This window comes from Eulemur rufifrons, chromosome 17 (genome assembly GCF_041146395.1).
Source record: "Eulemur rufifrons isolate Redbay chromosome 17, OSU_ERuf_1, whole genome shotgun sequence".
In the NCBI taxonomy this organism is placed as follows: domain Eukaryota; kingdom Metazoa; phylum Chordata; class Mammalia; order Primates; family Lemuridae; genus Eulemur; species Eulemur rufifrons.
In genome coordinates this window covers 64,322,635-64,347,373 of record NC_090999.1, presented here as the reverse complement: position 1 = coordinate 64,347,373, position 24,739 = coordinate 64,322,635, and the positions used below count along the sequence as shown (strand labels likewise).

The 24,739-nt window shown below is 37.3% G+C and overlaps 1 protein-coding gene across 1 annotated transcript in view; it reads left to right on the top strand.

Moving 5' to 3' along the window:
* The first annotated feature begins 3,191 nt into the window (after nucleotides 1-3,191).
* The window catches only part of ARB2A (ARB2 cotranscriptional regulator A), a 409,566-nt gene continuing 388,018 nt past the window's right edge, over nucleotides 3,192-24,739 (top strand). The window contains exon 1 of the mRNA XM_069492020.1: nucleotides 3,192-3,302. The gene's annotated coding sequence lies outside the window, so the exon portion shown is untranslated. The remainder of the gene's footprint in view (nucleotides 3,303-24,739) is intronic.

Below are 24,739 nucleotides of genomic sequence, written 5' to 3'. Positions count from 1 at the left end.
TAAGCCATTGAGTTTGAGATAATTTGTTATGGCAGCCCTACCAGACAAATGCACCCAGCCATGGACCATTATGTCTACCAGCTGTTGGGAAAACTTGACAGCTCTTATCTCCTTACTCTCATCACAGACACCTTAAGTCAGTCTCTTGTCTTTAAATATTTCCAGAGGAGAGAATCAGATACTCAACTTTGGGATTACCATTTATCAGACTCCAAGGTTATTAGTCAAGTACTTCTTCCATCCCTCCTAAAAAGTCTCTTAACACCCTCTTCCTCAGTAGAGGTGTGGGATAGCCAGGGGCCAGATTTTGCAGGACCTTATAGACTTATGAAAATAATTTTGAATTATTCTATTTGAGTAAGGAAGTTATTAAAGATTTTGAACAGAGCCAGGAGTGGTGGCTCATGTCTGTAATCCCAGCACCTGGGAGGCTGAGGAAGGAGGATCACTTGAGGCTAGGATTCCGAAACCAGCCTGGACAATAAAGTAAGACCCTGCCTGACTCTACAAAATTCTTACAATTGTTCAGGTTGTCCTTTGATCCTTTTTTCTTTCACATTCCACATCCAATTCCTCAGCAAAATCTGTTGGCTCTCTCTTCAAAACTTATCCTAAATCTAAACAATTCTCATCATCTCTACTACCATTCTAGTCCACACTGGATGCTGCAATCATCTCTTAATTGTTCTGCATGCTTCTATATTTGCCTCCCTACAATCTAGCCCCAACAGGCAGCTATAGAAGTCTTTAAAAAATTCAAATCAAGCTGGGTGCAGTGGCTTATGCCTATAATCCCAGCACTTTGGGAGGCTGAGGCAGGAGCACGATTTGAATCCAGGAGTTCAAAACCAGCCTGGGCAACAGGCTGGAGATAATGAGACTCCATCTCTACAAAAAAGTTGAGAAATTAGCTGTGCCTGGAGGCATGTGCCTGTTGTCCCTGATACTATGGAGGCTGAGGTGGAAGGATTACCTGACCTGGGGAGTTCAAGGCTGCAGTGAGCTATGATCACATCACTACACTCCAGCAACCTCAGTGACAGAGCCAGACCCCATCTCTAAAAAAAAAAAAGATCAGAACGTGTCGTTTTCATGTTCAAAATCTTTTCTTCTTCTTCTTCTTCTTCTTTTTTTAGGAGGCATAATCTCACTCTCTTGCCCAGGCTGGAATGTAATAAAGTGATCGTAGCTCACTGTAACCTCAAATTCCTGGGCTCAAGTGATCTTCCTGCCTTAGCCTCCTGTGCAGTTGGGGCTACGGGTGCATGCCACCATGCACAGCTATATTTTATTATTATTATTATTTTTTTGTAGACTCAGGGATTTGAATAATCTGAAGGTTCATTTATTCCTGTGTGGGTCTTACTGGAATTGTTGTCTGAAACACCCATGTTTTTTTCAACAGTAAACAGTTTACTACTGAACAAAGTACACTCCCCTAATCCTTGAGTGGCCCTCTATCCTGTAAACATTGAAAGATCATGTCACTCATCTTTTGACCAATTTTCATGTTTTGTATCAACATTGGTACATTCTATTAACTAAACTTTTCACTTTTTATTCAGATTTCACTAGTTTTCCCACTTATGTTCTTTTTCTGTTCCAGGATCCCACACTAAAGATAGTCTCTTTAGGCTCCTTTTGTCTTTGACAGGTTCCTCTAAGCTCTGACAGTTTCTCAGACGTTTCTTGTTTTTCATGACCTTGACTGTTTTAAGGAGTGCTGGTCAGGTATTTTATCTGATGTTTTCCTAATGGATAACTGGGATTATAAATTTTGGTGAGCCTTATCTTTTTAATAAACTTCATCACCATTGCCAGAGTCTACCAAAACAAAAATGTTTATTTTCACTCTGTTTAACAGTACTTCAGTTGTTCTGATCGTGCACAAAATTCAAATTACTCAGCATGCCATACAAAGCTTTTCAAAATCTGACTGTTGCCTTTCTCTTCAGTCTAAAGTCCAACCCTACAAACCATATGAGTTCTGGCCAGAAATGAAGGCAGACACAAAGTCCTAACAGTCTTGCAATGCCTTGACTCCATCCTGGCATTCATTTCTGGCTAAGTCCAGTGGATTCTTTTTTCCCTCAGAACACTGCTCTCTCTCTCCCACTACTCTTGTCCCATACACTTACCTCTTGTCCCATACACTTTTCTAAATTTCTCTAATCTAGTATTTACCACTGTGGTCGTTTATTGATTCAACAAGTATTTATTGTCCACTTTGTGGACATGCACTGTGGTATGGTTGAGGATATGTTTAAAAGACAAGATAAGGTCACTGCCCTCATTGAATTTACATTTTCGTGGGGCAGGGGCCACTTGCAAATAAATTAATGGATAACACTGTACTTTGTTGTGAAGGAAACAAGTAAGGAACTGAGATTAAAAAGTACAAATAGTGTGGGAGTGAAATATACTTTAGAGTAGTCTGGGATCTCCTCTCTGAAGAATATTAAAACTGTTGGTTAACTTGTCAGCCACCAAACCTTCCTTCCCCTCAGCTGCCTGAGGGGAAAACGATATCTAACTCAGGAACTTAGTGTCCCCAGGACCTAGGTTAGCTTTATTCATTAAATTAACAGTTGTGGAATAACTGGAATAAATGCATCTAAAAATTAAAAGTTAGTTGCTGCCATCTCTTGTTCTGGATCCACCCTTTCAAACCTCTTTCTGGAAAAACAGAACATTAACACCCATTAAGATTCCCATTTAAGTCAAGCATGGTAACGAGAAAACTTTCAATTTTTATTAGGATGCTAGTATTAACTTCATATTTTACATGTTATAATTTAGAGATAAATTTAATCTTCCAAATATAGACATCTTTCCTTTACTGGGGTTGAATGGGCAGGGTAAAGCCAGGTAAACAAACCATCAGTATGAGAGTGCCGAATTCTCTGTAAGACATCCCTAAAATGGTTTTTAAAATATCCGCTTGGAAAACAAGGCTTCAGGATGGCCTCTTCCTCTAAGGTTACCCAGGCAGCCTTCAGAAGGACGGGCGAGCAGAGCCTGCCAGTAAAGAACACCACCCTTAATCCACACGGCCTCCTCTCCCAGCCCACCTAACAAAAGCCACGCCACGCCCACTTCCGGGTTGTAGCTGCTGCGCCGTCGCATGCGTATTGACGTTTCAGTCGCCCGCAGACCCCGGAAGTGCAACTCGAACTTGGTCGGGGCGCGGATCCCGAGAGGGAAAGTCATAACAAACGCACGAGGGAGTTCGACTGGCGAGCTGGAAGGCCACGCCTCCTCCCGCCTACCCCCTCAGCCCTGTAGCTGGGGGCAGAGCTCAGGTAGGACCTGCGTTTGCGGGATGTGAGCTCCAGGGGCAGGCCTGGGTCGAAATCCGAGGAGGGGGCTGGCCTGGGTCGGTCTCGGGCGGGGGCGGTCTCTGGCCCCCGGACCCGAGGCTGTCAGAAACGTTCACAGCGGACACCGCTCACCTTTGCCCGGGACCCCGCTGGTGGGCAGGTTCCACTGGCCATTTCAACTCCCGAGGCGGGAGCGAGACGTGTGTTCCCCGGATGACTCTCCTTATATCTGGGCGTGTGGGGTTCTGGTTGCTCCTAGAGGCTTTAGAGTCATGGGCCCTCCTCCGCTTTGTCGGGAGGGGACATACTGAGGTTCTTTGGCTAAAGATTATTTTCTACAAAAGAGAGGTATCAGTTGCCAACCAGAAGTCATTCACTGCAGAAGATAGTGCAGTTATAAAATGCTCTCAAAACTTGTAACATGTATGGGCGCTTGTGGGACGTTTCCTTGGGATGCAATATGCATTCTGAGTTGAATACCTTTGATTTTGAAAATAGAGTTAAGTGGCAGGCTTCTCTCTCCCTCGTCCAGGTATTTAACATATTTTTCTACTGCTCCAGGGTGTGTATCTATTGGGCCAAGTAAGTGGTTACTTACGTTTCTGCTAAACTATTTAATGACATACATTGTCCATTTGTCCATTTCCTACAAATCCTCAGAAAAGTTGTAGAGGGAAAATTCTGTAGTTTTTGTCTGCAAGTGCCTAGTAATGTTTATCGAAATAGGTACAATGTGGTGTTTGATGTGCAGTACATGGCATCTTTTTGTCTTAAAGCAGTATCAAGCTATATTCTTTACCGCACTTTGTGAGGGGCAGATGTGCTGTATTCACTAAGTGTATTTAGAAACTGAGTCAGGGAGCATTTTTTTTGACATGTTAGTTAAGGGCTCAGTGTCAGTGCTAGTACCAGGCTTCTTTCACACTTTTAAACTAGATGTTCCACTTAACCAGTGAAGCCTACACTGAAGGGTTGGGGATGCTCTGGATGACTTTGAGGCTGCTGCCAAGAGGGAACTATGATCTATGAAGCCATGAGCATCATCTATTCATTCATGTAGCAAATATTTACTACCTACCTTCAGTGTGCCAGGTAGCATTCCAAGTGCTGGGAAGATAGTAGTGAACAAAACAGAGAGACCTTGTGCGCCTGAGGTTTTTCGTTCTAGCCGGTGGAGAAGGATAATTAACAAGTAAATATACAACAAGTAGTGGTGAGAGCTATGAAGAAAAGTAAAGCAAATTAAGAGGAGAGGGGATGACGGAGGATGCCATTTTAAATAGAGTGGTCAAGCTCAGCCTCTCTGATTAAGGGGATACTGATTAAGGGGAGAGCTCAATGAAGTGAGGGAGTGAGCTCTGCAGAGTTTGAAAGTTGGAGACCCCTAGGCTAAGTGGGCTTCTAAATCTCACATTTTAAAAAATTACTTTCCAGGTAATTTAAGCAAAAATACTGCTTTTTGGTTTCTTCTGAAAAATATGCAGTTCCAGTCTTGCTGTGACTTCATTCTGTATGGGAGCAATGGGGCAAGTAGCAACTCCCTTGAGAGGAGCTGTGCGTTTTCCAGTTTGCTGCAGTCTCCTCTATTCATTCAGCATAAGATTATGACTTACAGGCCTCACTGCCTGTTTTTACTGTGAACTTTCTGATGCCTGTAGGCATTCAGATTTTTGATTCCTTCATTATACAAACTTTAGCATGGGTACATTTTTTTTCCCCTTTCTGTGGCTATACTGTACCTTTTTTATTCTTTCTGTATACCTGTGATGATTGGAGTCTGACATTCGGTGCATACTGAGTAGTAGCTTGTGCTATAAATTAGATTCTTTTACCCACTGTTCTCCAGTGACTTCCTTTAAGCTGCTGTCAAGGTAGCAGTGGGGTCTGTCCTGTAGGTTGGATTCTGGCCTGACCTTTTAACAGGATGGCTCTGAGTTTGGTTCTAGGACCCAAGAAAGTTGGTTTTACTAGAGACCTTTTGGGGGTCTTCCCTGGAACAGCAAAGCATTTTTGATCTGCATCTTATTCTTATGCAGACCTTCCCTACTTTTTTCTAGGTGGCCAGTATATTAAATCAGTTTGTGCTTATGTACTTGACAAGTGGTTGTGATTAGAGTATTATTGTTTATGCATAATAATTACTTTGAAACAGTGAGTGACTGAAATGGTGAAAATTTTATGTGTGTTAGGAATACTACAAGGACTGCTAAGAAACTAGACATTTCAGTTTCATCATTGAAAACAAACTATTTAAAACAACATTATTTATTGTGGATATTTTTTCTCAACAAGAAACATGTATAATTAATTTTATCAAAACAAGCATATGTGTTTGTGTTTTTAACTGTTTTAATTAAAAATACAATGTTTTTCTCTCTTGCTCTTACTCTCTTTCTCTCTTGAAATGAAGAAGGGTTTTCAGCCAGGTCAACCCTTAATACTGGAAATATTGAATTATGTACTTACTAGCACTCTGAGGCACCACCTTTAATATTTTTGAGTTTAAACAAAAAGTTTAGAGGTATGCATTCAGCTTCATCTTTGGACCATGTTTTCTTGGTAAAGCCCTGGATTTGATCTTTGCTCAGAAGTCATTTCTTAATTTTAGCATCATTTGCCTTCTGGAAAGAATTTTTTTTTTTTAAAAATAGACTTTTTAAAAAAGCACTTTTAGGTTCATAGCAAAATGGAGCAGAATATACAGAGAGTTCCCTTATACTCCTGCCCTGACACATGTACAATCTCCCCTACTATCAACGTCCTGTATCAGGGTGGCTCATTTGTTACAGTCAGTGAACCTACATTGGCACATAATTATCACCCAAAGTTCATGTTAGTATACATTCTTGGTGTTGTACATCCTAAGGGTTTTGACAAATGTATAATGACATGTATCTACCATAATAGTATCATACAGAATAGTTTCACTGTTCTAAACATTCATTTCTCCACGTATTCATCTCTTCCTCCCCCCAACCCCTAGCAACCACTGATTTTTTTTTTTTTTTTTTTGCTGTCTCCATAGTTTTGCCTTTTCCAGAATATCATATGGTTGGAATCATTACAGTATGTAGCTTTTTCAGATTGTCTCCTGCTATGGTTTGAAGGCTTATCCTTTTTGAAACTCATGTTGAAACCTAATCCCCAAAGTAACAGTATTAAGAGGTGGTGCCTTTAAGAGGCATTTGGGTTAGGAGAGCTCTGCCCTCATGGGCAGGTTGGTGTTGCAGTGGGTAAATTCAAGAGATTGGATTAGTTCTTATGGGAATGAATTAGTTCCCATGAGGGCGGATTGTTATAAAGCAGGTTTGCCTCTAGTGTTTGGTTTCTTTGATATGTGCTCGCTTTCCCTTCCACTTTTCTGCAATGTTATGATGCTGTGCAAGGCCCTCACCAGAAGCCCACCAGAAGCTGGTGTCATGTTTCTTGGACTTTCCAGCCTCCATAATTGTGAGCCCAGTAAACTTCTTTTCTTTATAAATTATCCAATCTCAAGTTCTATATGATAGCAACACATAAACAGACTAAATGTGTTTAAAATTCCTTCATGGCTTGCTAGCGCATTTCTTTTTAGCACTGAAAAATATTTCATTGACTGGATGGACTGCATTTTATTTATCTGCTCACCACTGAAGGACATCTTGGTTGATTTGAATTTTTGGCATTATGAATAAAGTTGCCAAATCCATGTGCAGATTTTTGTGTAGATATAAGTTTTCAACTCCTTTGGGTAAATACTAAGAAGTGTGGTTTCTGGATCATGTGGTAAGAATATGTTTAATTTTATAAGAAACTGCCAAACTGTCTTCCAAAGTGGCCATACCATTTTGCAATGAATGAGAGTTCTTGTTGTTCTACATCTCACTGGCATTTGTTGTTGTCATTGTTTTGGGTTTTGGCCATTCTAATAGGTGTGTAGTAGTGTTTCATTGTCGTTTTAATTTATAATTCCCTTATGACATATATTGTTAAGCTGCTTTTCATACCCTTATTCGCCATCTGTATATTTTTTGGGGGGTGAAGTGTCTGTTCATAGCTTTTGCTCATTTTTTAATTGGGTTGTTTGTTTTCTTATTGTTAAGTTTGAAGAGTTCCTTGTATATTTTGGATAATAGACTACAGATATGTCTTTTGCAAATATTTTCTCTCAGTCTGGGGCTTATCTTCTTATTCTCTTGACAGTGTCTTTTGTAGAGCAAATCTTGAGTCTGTTTTGTTTAACAGTCTTTGATTAATTTATCTCTCACTTCCCACATTTTACTGTAAGTAGCAAAGTAAAACAAAACAAACCAGGTGGTACATTCAACACTCTGGTTGAAAATATCTTTAGTTAGAATAATTACTTTATTTGGTAAATTTTCTAATTTTCATAAATAACTACATGGGACAATGTTGCCAAACTTTCTGCCATTACTTAACAAGGATCCTCCTTTCTTCAGTTTCCGAGAGCATTTACTTCAGTTTCTTGCAAGGTCTCACCCACAGTCTTACTAAGGAACTGTAGCTTCTATTAACAGGTTGTTTAGGGGCATTTTATGTTTTTTGTAACTCTTTTCTCAGAGTTCTCTGCCTGGTTCCAAAGCTACTGTCACATTTTACGTTTTTAGGTATGGCAGCACTATACTTCTAGTTACCAAAATTTGTGTCTATTCCTGCCCCAAATGAAACCCTTATTTCTTATGGTTGCACTAGTAAGATTTCTAGAAAACAACTCTTGTTAGTGACTAAATTATAGCACAAATTGAATTCCACCTCATAAGAAGGATTCAGACCTTTATAATTGGGATAAGTAGGTATGGACAGATTCTGATGAAGCTAGGCACCTTGAGTCTCTAAATTCTGTAGAAGCAGTCCTTCTATTCCTTCTAAGGAGGTTAGTCTCTACTGGCTTAAAGAACCTGTAGTGACCTCCCCTGAGGTAGTTGCCTTACAAAGGACTGTGGATCTTTGTCTTGTCCTATTCTGATGGCCTTTCATTACTGTTGGACCTATAACCAGAGTAGAGTCCAAACAGGCCCCAGATAGTGAGGCTGAAAATTGAAAACCATGAGAAGGTGTAATACACACCAAAAGAACTGGCTGATTTTTGCCAGTTTATATCTATAGAAATCAGGAGGCCATATGTGGGAATGGCTCTAAGAGTGTGGAATGAAGTTGAAGGAATATCAGGTTGGATCAGTGATGGTAATGGTTATGGTGATATCTGAGAATGTTATAAGGATTATACTGTTATAAGGATACTCCAACAGTCCAGTTAAGAGATAAGAGATGATGAGAACCTAAATGAAGACAACAATGTTGAGGATAGGAGAGAAGGAAATAATACTTTCTGTTCCTTTGATAAATTATGCATAATTTGGCAAGATGCAGTTGCTCAGGCCTGTAATCCTAGCACTTTGAGAGGCCGAGGCGGGAGGATCCCTTGAGCCCAGGAGTTTGAGACCTGAGCAACACAGTGAGATCCTATTTCTACAGCAGCAACAAAAAGAGTAGGTGGGTGCAGCATTCTGTGCCTGTAGTCCTAGCTCCTCAGGAGGTTGAGGCAGAGGATTGCTTGAGCCCAGGAGTTTGAAGTTGCAGTGAGCTATGACCATGCCACTGTACTCCAGCCTTGCTGACAAGAAAAAAAAATTATGCATAATTTTTTAGCACTTGAAATTTAATTATTTAATGTCCTCTATCACTAGACCAAGCTATATTCATTTGGTTAGGACAACTTATTTTTGTACCAACATGAGAAACAGCAAACGTTATGTGCTGGATTCTGTTCTAAACACTTTACATTTATTAATATAATTGATTTGATACCTACAACTGTCCTTTAAGTAGGTACTAATATTAAATGCATTATTCAGATGTGGAAATAAAATTACTATGGTGAGGGTCCTCAAGATGCCCTAAGGTTGGATGATTTGCTGGAAGGATTCACAGAACTAAGAAAAGCTATATTTTCATGGTTATTTATTATGGTGAAAGGATACAAATTAGAAATCAGAAAACGGAAAAGGTACATAGGGCAAAATTCAGGAGGGACAAGACATTAGCTTTCAGTTGTCCTCTCCCAATAGAGTCATATGGAAAATGCTAATTCTCCCAGCAACTGTGTGTGGCAACACATGCAAATTGTTACCAGCCAGGGAAGCTCCTCTGAACTTTGGTATTCAGGGTTTTCATTTTAGGTCAGTCATGTGGGCATAGAATGCCCATTTAACTGGCCTTAACTACTCAATCTCCAGTGCCCTCAGAGGTCAAACTGATATAGCCTGTCTCAGCATGCCAAATGAACAAAAACGTATTTGTCATAAATCACATTATTATTATAAACTATATGCATGCCCCAAGGCATCAGTTATACAAAGACACTTTTATCAAGTATGATATGCCAATGGTTTATAGGTTATCTCCTAGGAGCCAATGAAGGACTAGTCCTTCTTTTGGAATGTGCACGTTTTGAACACCCCAAGCCTGCTGACTTAACCTTTTACTTCCCAGTTATAAAGGAGGCAAAGTAACATTCCTTAGGTAGTGCATTGAATAGGTGGCAGAGTTAAAATCTAAGCACAGGCATTCTGGCCCCAGAGTGAATCATTTTAACCATATGTTCCACTGCCTTTTGGTGTCACCTCTGTTAAACACAGAATCTGATGTGTTTGAGATACCTAATACATTTTTTATTAAGTGAATGAATAGATGAATGGTAGCAAAGTGTAGGCTGGTGCCATTGATTCAATAAAGGTCATTAGTGTTAGAGCTTTTAAAGTCTTTTGAAATATCACATGTGTATCTATTCTCAACCCCTCTAAACCTATAGAAGTTATTAGACACTTGCTGAACATCAGCTTAAGTTTTTTTTTTTCCTCTCCATGTGTGTAAATATTGCTCAGTTGACTAGAGAAGTAGGATTATAAATTTAATTATTTCTAATGTGTTTAGAAAGTATATGACTATTTGAAGGTTCAATATTTAGAGCTATTTTTCTAGTTTATAATCTTATGAATTCCTTAATAGCAGTTGTAAATACACTGAAAGCCAAATATTTGTGATATTTAGGTTATTTTTGTATTTGCGTATATTTCCTAATCTTTCTTGGAATAAATAATAAGGTTTGGCTGAAATGTAATAAATAATCCCTCCTCAAATAGTAGTTTATATATTTCTCATATTTTTCCTACCCTTATGGTGTATCATTCTCCATAAAATGGGTACTATCATAACACGTAAAGATTTTAGGAAGAGAATAAGTTACACCGATTATCATATTTAAATATTTTAAGTCTACTGAATTTTATCTGTTATGATTTTATTAAGGTATAAATGAAGTACAATAAACTGCACATATTTAAATTATATAATTTGCTATGTTTTGGCATACATCCTTGAAACTATCATCACAGTTAAGATAATGAATATTTCATCACCTCCCCAAATGTTGCCTCATGACATTTCTCATTGGTCATTTGTATTTTTTTGGGAGAAGTAGTTGTTCAAATCTTATGCTTATTGTAAAATTTTGTTTGTTTAAAAATGTTTGTCTTATTATGGAGTTGTAATAATTATTTTTTTTGAGACAGAGTCTTGCTCTGTCGCGCAGGCTAGAGTGTAGTAGTGTGGTCATAGCGCACTGTACCTTTAAACTCCTGGGCTCAAGAAATCCTCTTGCCTCAGCCTCTCGAATAGCTGGGACTACAGGTGTGCACCACCATGTCTGGATGATTTTTCTATTTTTTGTAGAGACGAGGGTCTCACTCTCACTCAGGCTGGTCTTGAATTCCTGTCCTTAAGGGATCCTCCCTCCTTGGGCTTCCAAAGTGTTAGGATTACAGGCATGAACCACTGTGCCCAGACAGTATTCTTTATGTAACCTGGATACAAGTCTTTTTTTCTGATACATGTATTTCAAATATTTTCTCCCAGTCTGTGGTGGCTTTTTCATTTTTTTTTTTAATTTAAAAATTTATTGTATTTTATTTTTTTATATTATTGGTTTTTAAATTTCAGAATATAATGGGGGTACAAATGTTTTGGTTATGTAAATTGCTTCGGGACCATTTGAGTCGAAGTTATAAGCGTGCTCATCCCTCAGATAGTGTGCATTATACACTAGGTATGAATTTACCGATCCCCTCTTCCGCCCTCCCACCTGCTTGATTTCTGATGAAACATTATTTCCTTATGTGAACGTAAGTATTGATTGATTATTTCCAATTTAATGATGAGTACATGCGGTGTTTGTTTATCCATTCTTGTGATACTTCACCTAGAAGAATGGTCTCCAGCTCCATCCAGGATAATATAGGAGGTATTAGTTCATGGCTCAGTAGTACTCCATATACCACATTTTATTAATTTAGTAATGTATTGATGGTCACTTGGGTCGTTCCCAAATCTTTGCAGTTGTGAATTGTGCTGCTGTAAACATTTGAATACAGGTGTCATTTTTATACAATATATATATATTTTTTGAGTAAATACCTAGTGGTGGGATTGCTGGATCAAATGGTAGTTCTACTTTTAGTTCTTTGAGGTATCTTCATACTACTTTCCATAGAGGTTGTACTGGTTTGCAGTCCCACCAGCAGTGTATGAGTTAGTGTTCTTGTCTCTCCGTATACATGCCAACATTTGTTGTTTTGGGACTTCTTGATATAAGCCATTCTCACTGTAGTTAGGTGAATCTCATTGTGGTTTTGATTTGCATTTCCCCTATGATTAGAGATGTTGAATATTTTTAATATGTTTGTTGGCCATTGGTCTATCTTCATTTGAAAAGTTTCTGTTCCAGTCTTTTTAATGGGGTTGTTTGATTTTTTTTCTGGTGATTTGCTTGAGTTCTTTGTAGATTCTGCTTATCAGCCCTTTATCAGATGAAGAGCATACAAATATTTTCTCCCATTCTGTATGTTGTCTATTCGCTCTAATGATTGTTTCCTTGGCTGTGCAGAAGCTTTTTAATTTGATCAGGTCCCATTTCTTTATTTTTGTTGTTGCTGCGATTGCTTTTGCAGTCTTCTTCGTAAATTCTTTGCCCAGGCTGATGTCTTATATAAGAGTTTTTCCAACATTTTCTTCTTAAATTTTTATAGTTTCATGCCTTAGGTTTAAATCTGTTATCCATCGCGAGTTGATTTTTGTGAGATATGGGAGGTGCAGATCCTGTTTCAGTCTTCTACACGTGGCTATCCAATTTTCCCAGCACCATTTATTGAATAGGGCTTCTTGTCCCCTGTGTGCATTGTTGCCTGTTTTGCCAAAGATCAGTTGGCTGTAGGTAGGTGGTTTTATATCTGAATTCTCTGTTCTGATCTATTGGTCTATGTCTCTGTTCTTGTGCCAGTGCTGTTTTGGTTACTGTAGCCTTGTAGTATAGCTTGAAGTCTGGTAAATTGATGCCTCCCAATTTGTTCTTTTTGCTTAAGGTTGCTTTGGCTATATGGGTCTTCTCTGGTTCCATTCAAAGTGTAGAATTATTTTTTCTAGATCTGTGAAAAATGATGTTGATATTTTAATAGGGATTGCGTTGAATCTGTAGATCACTTTGGGCAGTATAGACCTTTAACAATGTTCATTCTTCCCATCCACGAGCATGGTATGGTTTTCCATTTGTTTTTATCCTCTGCTATTTCCTTCCTCGGTGTTGCATAGTTCTCCCTGTAGAGGTCTTTCACCTCCTTAGTTAAATATATTACTAGGTGTTTTATTTTCTTTGTTGCTATTGTGAAAGGTATTGCGTCTTTGATTTGGTTCTCAGCTCATCTGTTGGCGTATCTGAAGGCTACTGATTTGTATATGAAACTACTGGAATTGATAAATAAATTCAGCAAAGTCTCAGATTACAAAATCAATGTATACAAATCAGTGGCATTCGTTATCTTAATGTTATCTTTTGAAGAGCAAATATTTTTAATTTTCATGAGTAAAATCTTATCAATTTTTAAAAATGATTTGAGAGTTTTTGCTATTTTGTTCTAGCTGAGAAAACTTTGCCTGCTCCAAGTTTGCAAAGATTTTCTCATAAGTTTTCTTCCAAATATTTTATAGTTTTGGTGTAAAATTCAGATCTGTCATCTATTTTGAGTTAATTTTTGTGTGTGGTGTGAGGTGAGGGTTGATTTTTATCTTCTTCCATACATGTATTCAGTCAAACAGCATTATGTATTGAAAAGACATTCCTCCTGTTAAGCAGCCTTGCACCTTGGTCAGAAATCAATTGATCGTATATGTGTTGATCTATTTTTAGACTCTGCTTCATTGATGTATATATCTGTCTTTTTATCAATATCAAACTTTTGATTACCATAGCTTTTTGGTAAGTCTTGAAATTAGATAGGGTACATCTTCCACTTTGTTCTGTTATGAAATTTCCTTTGATTATTCTAGGTCTTCTGCATTTCTGTAAAAACTTTAGAATTAGCTTACCAGTGTCCACAAAATAGCTTGCTATGATTCTGAGTGATCGTGTTGTATAAAAATCATTTTGGGGAGAATCACCACCTTAAAAATATTGAATATTCTAGTGCATGCATATTGTATTTCTTTCCATTTACTTAGGTATTCTTTAATTTCTGTCAACAAAGTAGTTTTTAGTGTAACAGTCTTAGATGTCTTCTGTTAGATTTATTCCTAGGTATTTTAAGGTTTTTGGCACCACTGAAGTGGATTTTTCCATATTTTCTGACACATACATATACACAGAGTTAATTTTTGTGTATTTACTTTTTGTCCTGCTACCTTGTTAAATTTATGTATTAGCAATAGTAGTTGTTTTGTAATTTCTGTGGGATTTAAAAAAAATGTAAATAGATAAAATGCAGTTGGGGATAGTTTTATTTCTTTCTAATCTATATGTACATTGCCTTAAGCATCATGTACATATCAGACAGGTTTTGATTTTGTACTGATCATCCAGTGTATTTGCACTCATTACTCTTATCTAGTCTGATAATTTGTCTTCTCTCAGGGAAGTCACTTCTCTGGGTTAGAGAACTTTGAGTTGAGTATGTTCCCTTCTTTTGATACCAGGTATGATTTGATAAGTAACTGCATAGGTGGTTTTTATAATTAGCTGTAAGTCACTAAAATGCAATGGAAAATTAAGATGTGGATAGGGTACATAATATCTAGTATTTTATTAGCTTTGGTCATAAATTTATTATAAAGTAAGCTTTGAACACATTGGTAACCAGTATGCTCTGCATTAAATACTTAGGAAATTATAGATTACTGAGAAGAGCCAGAGGGTTTTACATGCTAACTTTTGGTTCTTTGCCCTTAGTTCTGTACTCCTGGAATTGACTATTCCATATTGCTTCTGAATTTTAGGGAGAGGTTTAGGGCACAGTAGGAACATACTTTATTTCTTCATTACTTTTTAGTCTATGATTTTTCTACTCACATCTGTTTATTTGGCATTGGGACATCAAGTATCCAGAATGGAAAACCAGAGTTGAAAATGTCAGAATTTGTTGTACTCAAATGATTTTACACTATTTAATGTAGTTTGAAATTTTATGGTTCTTCTTTTTGCCATTTATGAGCTAATTTTCCAAGATCTGTAACATATTTAAAGTCTATGTAAATAAAGAGAGGCTTTAAGATAGCTGACTAGAGGCATCTGGTACATGCCTCCTCCACAAATTAGAACCAAAATAGTGAGTAATCACATTTTTAATAGATCATCTAAGAGAGAACACTGGCATTCAACAGAGAAGTGACAGGAAACACCTCAAAACAAAGGAGAGGGAAGTGAGGCAGCCTGCTCAGCTGGGGTGGGCTGGGATCCTGGAGAGGCTCCCCAGTGCAGGGAAAGGATAAGTAAGTGACCCCAAGCAGTCCATATTCCCACCATGGACTCCTGAACCCTAGACATAGAAAACCTCTAGATCTTCATAGGCCCCACAAGTAACATAGGGAGCTGCCTAGAGAATGTGCATGGCACTGCTCCAGAGAGAGAACTCAAGCTGTTTCCTACACACATCCTGAGATCTAAGCAACTACAGAAAGGCACCACATTGAGAGCCCGGCCTCCACCAGATTGTGTCCTGCCTGGGGCCTAATAGTCCTTGCATGTCCACATCTCTGGAACCCCATTGACATTCCCTGCCATGGCTGGCTGCTGCTTCTAGGGCTGAGGCGGGAGCCCTTGGCAAAGACCTTGCTATCCTCAGCAGTGAGGCTACTGTGCATTTTTAGATATCCCAAGGACAAACTCCCCTATGCACAATAGCTGCTGCTGTGGGCTGCCTCAGCTAGAGCCAAACCACAAGCAAAGTGTGTGCTCCCCAGCTGCTGCCTATGACTACTGCCACTGAAAGCGACCCTATCTTCCGTAGAAGCACAGCTACAGTACAGCTGTTGCTGCCTCCACCAGAGCATTTGCTTTGAGCCTGGGGTTCACGCCACTCCTGCCTATATCTGCCAGCACTTGTATACAGTACCACCTGGTGGGGGTCCTGAGAAGAGATCTGCTTAGTCCAACTCCAACCCCCATTTCCTGAGAATACCATCTTGGGGCCTGGGGACCACCGAGCCCAGTCCACCACCATTGGCACCCAAGCATTCCTCCTGGGGACCTCAGGTTGGGCACACCCAACCTACTGCTACCACCACAGCAAGCACCCATCCTCCTATCTACCTGTGGGCCTAAGGACTACCACATCAAGTCTGTCACAGCCACTATGAACACCAGCACAGACTGCTTGAAACTCATATACTAGTCCTGTCACTGCAACTGCCATTGTCCATGCCACACTTACTGCCCGGGGGCCTGAGAACCCGCCTGCCCACCTGGCCCCCCTCTGCCACTGATGGCACCCAAGAAAGCTGCATGGAGGCCTGTGAATCAGCCCTGTTGGACCTGCTAACACTGGTGCCTGTACGTGATACCCTAGCACCAAAGGCCTGGTACGCTCAGCTCACTGCTACCACCCTTGGGGCCCAATGAGGGCTTGACTAGCATCTTTGTCCCCAGGAAAACTTCGCTACAACATCCAACAACAACTACACCCTCCAACAACTACACCCTAAACCACTGATGAAATCAGATACCACTGACACTGTTTATAGCTGAACAAACCAGACAGAGACTACACTACACACACACACACACACACACACACACACACAATCAAAGCCCAAATGCCCTCCCCAACCAACAACACAGATTCATTTTGAGGAAAACGTTCTCCTCCACAAAAAAAAAAAAAAAAAAAGCCAAAAAATTGAAAGAAGGGACTGTTATACCATATGGGCAGATATCAACACAAGGATACAGGAAACATGAAAAACTGAGGAAATATGAAACCTTGAGAGAATCACAATAATTCTCCAGCAACAGATTCTAATGAAAAAATTTATGAAACCCGTCTAAAGAAATCAAACTACTGATGTTAAAGAAGCTCAGTGAGCTATAAAAGAAATCCAGAAAAAAATAATACAAAGGAAAAAAAAAAACAGAAAAAAAAATCAGGATATGAATGAGAAATTTACCAAAGAGATAAACATAAAAAAGAACCAAACAGAAATTCTGGAACTGAAGAATTCATGAAACAAAATACAAAGTACACTGAAAAGTTTCAATAATAGACTAGACAAGCAGAAGAAAGAGTTTCAGAACTTAAGACAGATCTTTTGAAATAACCCAGTCAGACAAAAATAAAGAAAAAAGAATAAAAAGGAATGAACAAAGCATGTGGGACACCATGAAGCAACCAAATAGTCAAGTTTTTGGTGTACCAGAAGGTGAAGAGGAAATGAAAGGGTTAGAAAACCTATTTGATGAAATAATAGCTGAAAGCTTCCCATATCTAATAAGAGATTTAGATATGCAAAGATACTCAGAGATCCCCAAAGAGATGCAACCCAAAAAGGTCTTCTCCACATCACATTTTAGTCACACTGTCAAAAAGTCAAAGACAGAATTCTAAAAAAAGCAAGAGAAAAGCATCTAGTCACTTATAAGAGAACCCCCATCAGACCAACAGTGGATTTATTAGGAGAAGCCTTACAGGCCAGGACTGAATGGGATGATAGATTCGAAGTGCTTGAAGAAAAAAAAGCTAGCCAAGGATACTACACCTAGCAAAGTTAACCTTTATAAGTGAAAGAGAAATAAAGTCTTTCCTGAATAAGCAAAAACTGAGGGAGTTCACCACTTTAAAGGCCCTACAAGAAATACTTAAGTCCTAAATCTAGAAGTGAAAGGATGATATCTACCATCATAAAAATACACAAAAGTATAAAACCCATTGGTAAAGCAAACACACAAATGAGGAAGAGAAAGGAATCAAATGTTTACACTACAGATAACCATCAATGATAAACAAGAAGAGAGAAAGAAAGGAACATAGGATATACAAAACAATCAGAAATAAATTTATAATATGACAGGAATGAGCCCTCACATATCCATAACCTTGAATGTAAATGGATTAAACTTTCTACTTTAAAAGATATAGGCTGACTGAATGGATAAAAAAATTACCCAACTATATGCCGTCTACAGAAAAACTCATCTCACCTGTTAAGACATATATACTGAAAATAAAGAGATGGAAAAAGATATTCCATGCAAACAGGAACCAAAGAGCAGGAGCAGCTATACTTACATCAGATAAAACATATGTTGTGTCAAAAACAATAAAAAGAGACAGAGTAGGTCATTATATCATGATAAAGTGATAAAATCAGCAAGAGGATATAACAGTTCTAAACATCTATCTAAACATCTATCTAAACACTCAGATATCAAGCAAGTATTATTGGATCTAAAGGGAGAGATAGAGCCCAACACAATAATAGTTGGGGACTTCAACACCCCACTCTCAGCATTAGATAAATCATCTAGACAGAAAATTAACAAACGTTGGATTTAAATTGCACATTATACCAAATGGACCTAACAGATATTTACAGAACATTTCATCCAACAAATGCAGAATACATATTCTTCTCATCACCACATGGAACATTCTCCAAGACAGACCATTTTAGGATACAAAACAAGTCTCAACAAATCTAAAAAAAATCAAAATCGTATCAAGTATCTTCTCACATCACAATAGAATAAAACTAGAAATCAATAACAAGAGGAACTTGGGAAACTGTAAAAATGCATGGAAATGAAACAACATGCTCTTGAATGATCACTGGGGCAAGGAAGAAATTAAAAAATTTCATGAAACAAATGAAAATTGAAACACAACATACCAAAACCTAGGGAATACAGCAAAAGCAGTGCTAACAGGGAAGTTTATAGCAATAAACACCTACATCAAAAATGTAGAAAGATTCCAAATAAACCATCTCATAATGTATCTAAAGGAACTAGAAAAGCAAGTAGAAAACCCTAAATTAGTAGAAGGAAAGAAATTATAAAAATCATTGGAGAGCTAAACAAAATAGAGCCTATAAAAACAATACAAAGGATCAATGAAACAAAAAATTGGTTCCTTGAAAAGATAAACAAAATCAATAAACTGCAGCTAGAGTAACCAAGAAAAAAATAGAGAAGACACAAATAAACAAGATCAGAAATGAAAAAAAGGGACAGTAAAACTGATATCACAAAAATACAAAAGATCATCAAAGACTGTTAGGAACAACTATATACTAACAAACTGGAAAACCTAGAATTAAATGGATGAATTTGTGAACATATATAATCTACCAAGTTTGAATCAGGAAGAAACACGAAACTTGAACAGACCAATAATGAATAATGAAATTGAAACAGTGTAGAAAAGGCTCCTAGCAAAGAAAAATCCAGAAATCAGTTGGCTTCACTGCCAAATTGTACCAAACACGCAAAGAAGGCCTAACACCAGTTCTCAAACTATTCCAGAAAATTAAAGAGGAGAGAATTCTCTCAAATTTATTCTGCAAGGCCAGCATTACCCTGGTACTCACACCAAGCAAGGATGCAACAAAAACAACAAAAAAAAAAAAAAAAGAAAGAAAGAAAGAAAACTACAGGTCAATATTCCTAGTGAACATGTCTCAAAAATCCTCAGCAAAATACTACCAAATCAAATCCTATAGCACATCCCAAAGATAATATACCATAATAAAGTGGGATTTATCCCAGGGATGCAAGGAGGGCTCAACATATGAAAATCAGTAAATGTCATACATGACATCACCAGAATGAAGGACAAAAACCATATCATCATCTTGATAGATTCAGAAAAAGCATTTGATAAAATTCAATGTCCTTTCATGATGAAAACTGTCAACAAACTAGGCACTGAAGGAATATACCGTAATATGATAAATATAAACCCACAGATAACATTATACTGAGTTTGAGGTTGTAGTGAGCTATGATGATCCCACTGCACTGTAGCCCAGGAAACAGAGCAAGACCCTTTCTCAAAAAAAAAATCAATACACTTACAGTATTTTAGAAACATATCTTTGATATAGTGTGATAAAGCATATTTTGATTTGTTAAAATTTTCTTTTAGCACAAGTGTCTGAATTATGTTCTTTCCATATCTGTTGTTATTGATTATTTTTTTCAAACCTATTTTCTGAGTTTAAGTGTTCCCTCTTCAGTTGTATTTCTTGTCAGATGGATTTCTATGTTATTCCAGTAAATTTATTTCAGTTTTATCTACATTTTAGTTTTTGTTTTTTCTTCTGAATTGTTCTTATTTGGAACTGGATGAAAGTTTTGCTAGTTTACTGATGAAATCACATTCCTGAGTATAAGAAGTCACTCCCAAAATATTGACTGTGTAAAGAATTGTTTTAAAAGGAAAGGAAGAGATATTGCTGTTTGGAATTGTTTCACGACTTTATACCAGCCCATGTCTATTGTATAGTATATAACCATTATCACAGTAGAAACTGGAATTAATTGTAAAAGAACTTGCTTCTATGCCCTTCCAGTTCTATGATTTTATGCTTGAAGTCTTTAATCTTGCTTTAAATAATATCTTCGTATACTTGGTTATCTGCAAAAGACAAGCACTGGAGGTTTACAACTTACTTTGGGATTTCTGGTGTTTGTGTATATAAAACTAGTTTTAAATAAATAATAAACAATTATTGAAATATGGGTATCTTCAGTAAAAAGAAAATAAAACCCTTTAACTATATCAAGAGTAACACCACAGGTTTTTAAAAAGCTCTGCAAATTTATCCATAGTCAGAGTTTAGGTATTTATTTAGGGCTAGATAGTACCTGAGGTCCTCTAGTAAAATTAGTGGATAATATTTCAAATGAACAAAATATAGACTTAATTTAAATCAAGTGTAGACCTTTAAATATATACTTAAACTAAACATTGGTGTTAATGCCTTGCCAGCGTTATAATTTTGTTACTGTTGATTTGTGTACAAGTAAGGGACAGTTAAATCAACATCTGTTTTTTAGTGAAAAATAGTTTAATTCTCATGCAGAAAAAGCAGTATTTTCAAAATTTGTCATTTAAACAAATAGAAATGAGTTTAACAAAATGTTATGTTCAGACAAAGCACCAGATAAAATGTTTTTTGCTTGTTTTATTCTCATTCTAACATCAAGTCCTCCCTCCAGTGGCTGCTGTTACAGCATTTTCCTTTTTCACCTTATTTTGGAAAAACAAGTAAAATGTTTTTTCCTAGAATTCAAGCCCATTTTTGCATCATGTTGAAAGACTGGCAGATATTTGTCTGTGGGAAATATTTTTTTGTGACTAGATGAACTCATCCTTTAGCAGCCAAGAGGACAGATTATTTTGAATTGAATCTTAGCCCTCATCTTTCCTTTATAAGTTGCTTGTAAGCCCCTTATTCTAGGGTTTAAAAAATTTTTATTACTTGTATATCTTCAAGGTCAGATTTTACTTATTATACTTACTTGTGGAAGTATACCAAGCAAAGCAAAATACATAAATGACAGTTGACATTTTCAGAAGTGTATAGTTGTACTTTAAAATAATGCGTTACAAGATTATAGAATATTATTATTTTTTAATTCAAGTTTTTAAAAATATAGTTTATCTTTTGTAATAGCTGATGTAAAAGCTTCTGAGATAATAAATTTTTATTGGAAATATTAGCACCATTTCAAAACAGGCAAAGAATCAGATTTTAGTAATATAATTTTATTGATATGTAACTGCAGTGAGGTTTACTCAATACCTGTTTATTCTGTTTTCTTATAATTGCTTCTATCTTCTATGATTTACTCACCAAAAGGACCTCCACATTTCTGACTAAATAGATGGAACTGGACTGTCAATATTGTTCTTAGAGAAAACTGCCCCAATGAACAAATTATTAAAAGACAGTGCTACTAAAATTATAATACAGTCATACATCACTTAATCAGGGGGATATATTCTGAGAGTTATGTTGTTAGGTGATCTGTGTGAAATCATCGAATGTACTTACAGAAACCTAGGTGGGGTGGGGTGTGGTGGCTCATGCCTATAATCCTAGCACTTTGGGAGGCCAAGGTGGGAAGATTGTTTGAGGCCAGGAGTTTGAGACCAGCCTGAGCAAGAGCAAGACCCTGTCTCTACGAAAAATAGAAAAATTAGCCAATTGTGGTGGTGTGTGCCTATAGTCTCAGCTGCTAGGGAGACTGAGGCAGGAGGATTGCTTGAGCCCAGGAGTTTGAGGTTGCATTGAGGTATGATAACACCACTCTAGCCTGGGCAACAGAGTAAGACCTTGTCTCAAAAAAAAAAAAAAAAAAAAAAAGAAAAAAAGAAACCTTGATGGTATAGCTTAATATATACTTAGGTTATACATATTAATATATGCCTGTTGCTCCTAGGCTACAAACCTATATGGCATGTTACTGTACTGAATACTGTAGGCAATTGTACTTAATAGTAAGTATTTGTTTATCTAAACATAGAAAAGATTGAGTAAGATGAACCGCTGTAACGAATGTGGTCGTTTAAAAGGCAACTTGAAGTTTCAAATTTCTGATTCTGTCTTTTTAAGTAGACAGATTCTGATTGTGTCTTTTTAAGTAGATATTTGTAGTATCTCAGCAATATAGAGCTTCTCAAAATTTCTCTGAGTTCATTCCCTAGTGGTCCCAAGATTTGTGCATTTTTGAAATCTGATACAAATATGAAATGCTACAAAGTATTATCACTCCATGAAGAATTGGGAAATTCTAGAAGCCAGGAAAAAAATCTGTTCTGAAGACACTTAAATAACATTCCTAGTTGTTAACATATTTAGATGAAGTCATACTTCAATGAAATTTTCCTCTGAAATAAACAATAAAGAGTGTACTGTCAGTAGATATTGGATATGAACAACACTTAAATGCTTTGTTTGCCGTACAATTGTGATCTGCACAAAACTTAACTGTGCCATTAAACTTTATTGCTAGTTTCATTCATATAGCTTACTAGGCTTAATCAATTGTTTGATTATATGCTCAAGTTTTTCTTCATTTTTCTTTTCTATAGCAAATGGTACATTTCTGACTTAGAAGTAAGTTGGTACAATGTCAAGGATCAGTTGTGATAATGATAATCAAAATAATAATAGTAATAAAGTTATTAGCTAATTTAATCCTTGTTAGAGATTGTGTGGGATTGGGTACTATTAGGTAGTATGTATTTAGGGAATTAACTGATTCATGACCAAAGTGAATCAGCACTTCTGACCAGATTCCCAGTGGGAGATGTATGCAAGGGGTAGTGACAGGCAAGGTAGACAAATTACCATTGACAGAGAACTCCCAGTGCAGAAAACTAGAACAAGCTAGACTAGAGCACTGTGATTTACCAAAACTATATAGAATGCTGCTAATCTTTTATACCTGGAAAATAATATGTTTGTCCCTAATATCTAGTTAGAGCAAGTCTAGACAGTTGCCAGCCTGCCTCTGGCAGGAGGGAAAGTAGGGATATTTAAAGAGAAAATTTCTTTAAATGAGTCTGCCTGACGTCTGCTTTCACTCCTGTTTTATGGAAGATAAAGAGAAGAATGAGTGCTGAGTGAGATGGCCTAGCCTCCTTTTGAGATTGACCTTTAGCATTATAGCTGTAGAGAAGAAGAGATGGAGAGAGAGAGCCATTTAATACACAGTGAAGGACACTACACCAATGCAGGTGTATCTCTTTGGACTAATGAATCATTACCTCGAAAAGAAACAACATACCTTGTGTTACACCCCATTTTCCCCTCCCCCAATCCCTGAAAACCATTAATCTTTCTATTTCTATGGACTTGCCTATTCTGGGCATTTCTTATAAATGGAATCATACAATTTGTGGTCTTCTGTAACTGGCTTCATTTATTTAGCACATAATGTTTTTAATTCATTCATGTTGTAGCATGTATCAGTACTTTATTTCTTTTTATTAATGAATAATATCCTATCGTGGATATACCACACTTTTTATTGATGAATCAGTTTATAGAGATTTAGATTGTTTCTATTTGTTGGCAGTTATGAATAATTCTTCTGTGACATTTATGTATAAGTTTTGGTTGGACATGTGTTTTTTTTTTTTTTTTTTTTTTTTTTTTTTTTTTTTTGAGACAGAGTCTCACTCTGTTGCCTGGGCTAGAGTGAGTGCCGTGGCATCAACCTAGCTCACAGCAACCTCAAACTCCTGGACTCAAGCAATCCTACTGCCTCAGCCTCCCTAGTAGCTGGGACTACAGGCATGTGCCACCATGCCTGGCTAATTTTTTTTTCTATATATATCTTTAGCTGTCCATATAATTTCTTTCTATTTTTAGTAGAGACGGGGTCTCACTTTTGCTCAGGCTGGTCTCGAACTCCTGAGCTCAGACGATCCGCCCACCTCAGCCTCCCAGAGTGCTAGGATAACAGGCGTGAGCCACTGCGCCCAGCCTGGACTTGTGTTTTTATTTCTCTTGGGTATATAGCCAAAAGTAGAATTGCTGGGTCACATGGTAACTTTTTGTTTGATATTTTGAGGAACTACCCAACTGTTTTTTTAAGTGGCTGCACCAGTTTGCCTTCACAGTGGCATTATATAAGGTGCCAATTTCTCCACATTCTCCCAAACCCTTGTTTTATCTTTCTTTTTGGTTATAGCCATGCTAGTTAATGTGAAAATTGCTATCTCCTTGTGGTTTTGATTTGCATTTTCATAATGACTCATGATGTTGAGCATCTTTTCACGTGATTTTTGGCCATTTGTATTTTGTCTTTGGAGAAATATGTATTGGTATCCTTTGCCCATTTTTTAGTTGGGTTTATCCTTTTATTAAGTTGCCAGAGTTTTTTATATATTCTGGATACATCTTGTCTCTTAACATCAGAATTTTTTGTGTTTAATATTCAGAAAAAATTTAGAAAAGTATATTGTCACAGTTTGGGTTTTTCAAAACTATACTGTTGTGGTTGCTTAGGCAGAATTTGGGGTGCAAAATATTTATTAGAGATCAGCATTTTTGAAAGGAAGAAAGAGAATAGGATCTGTCAGAGGGAG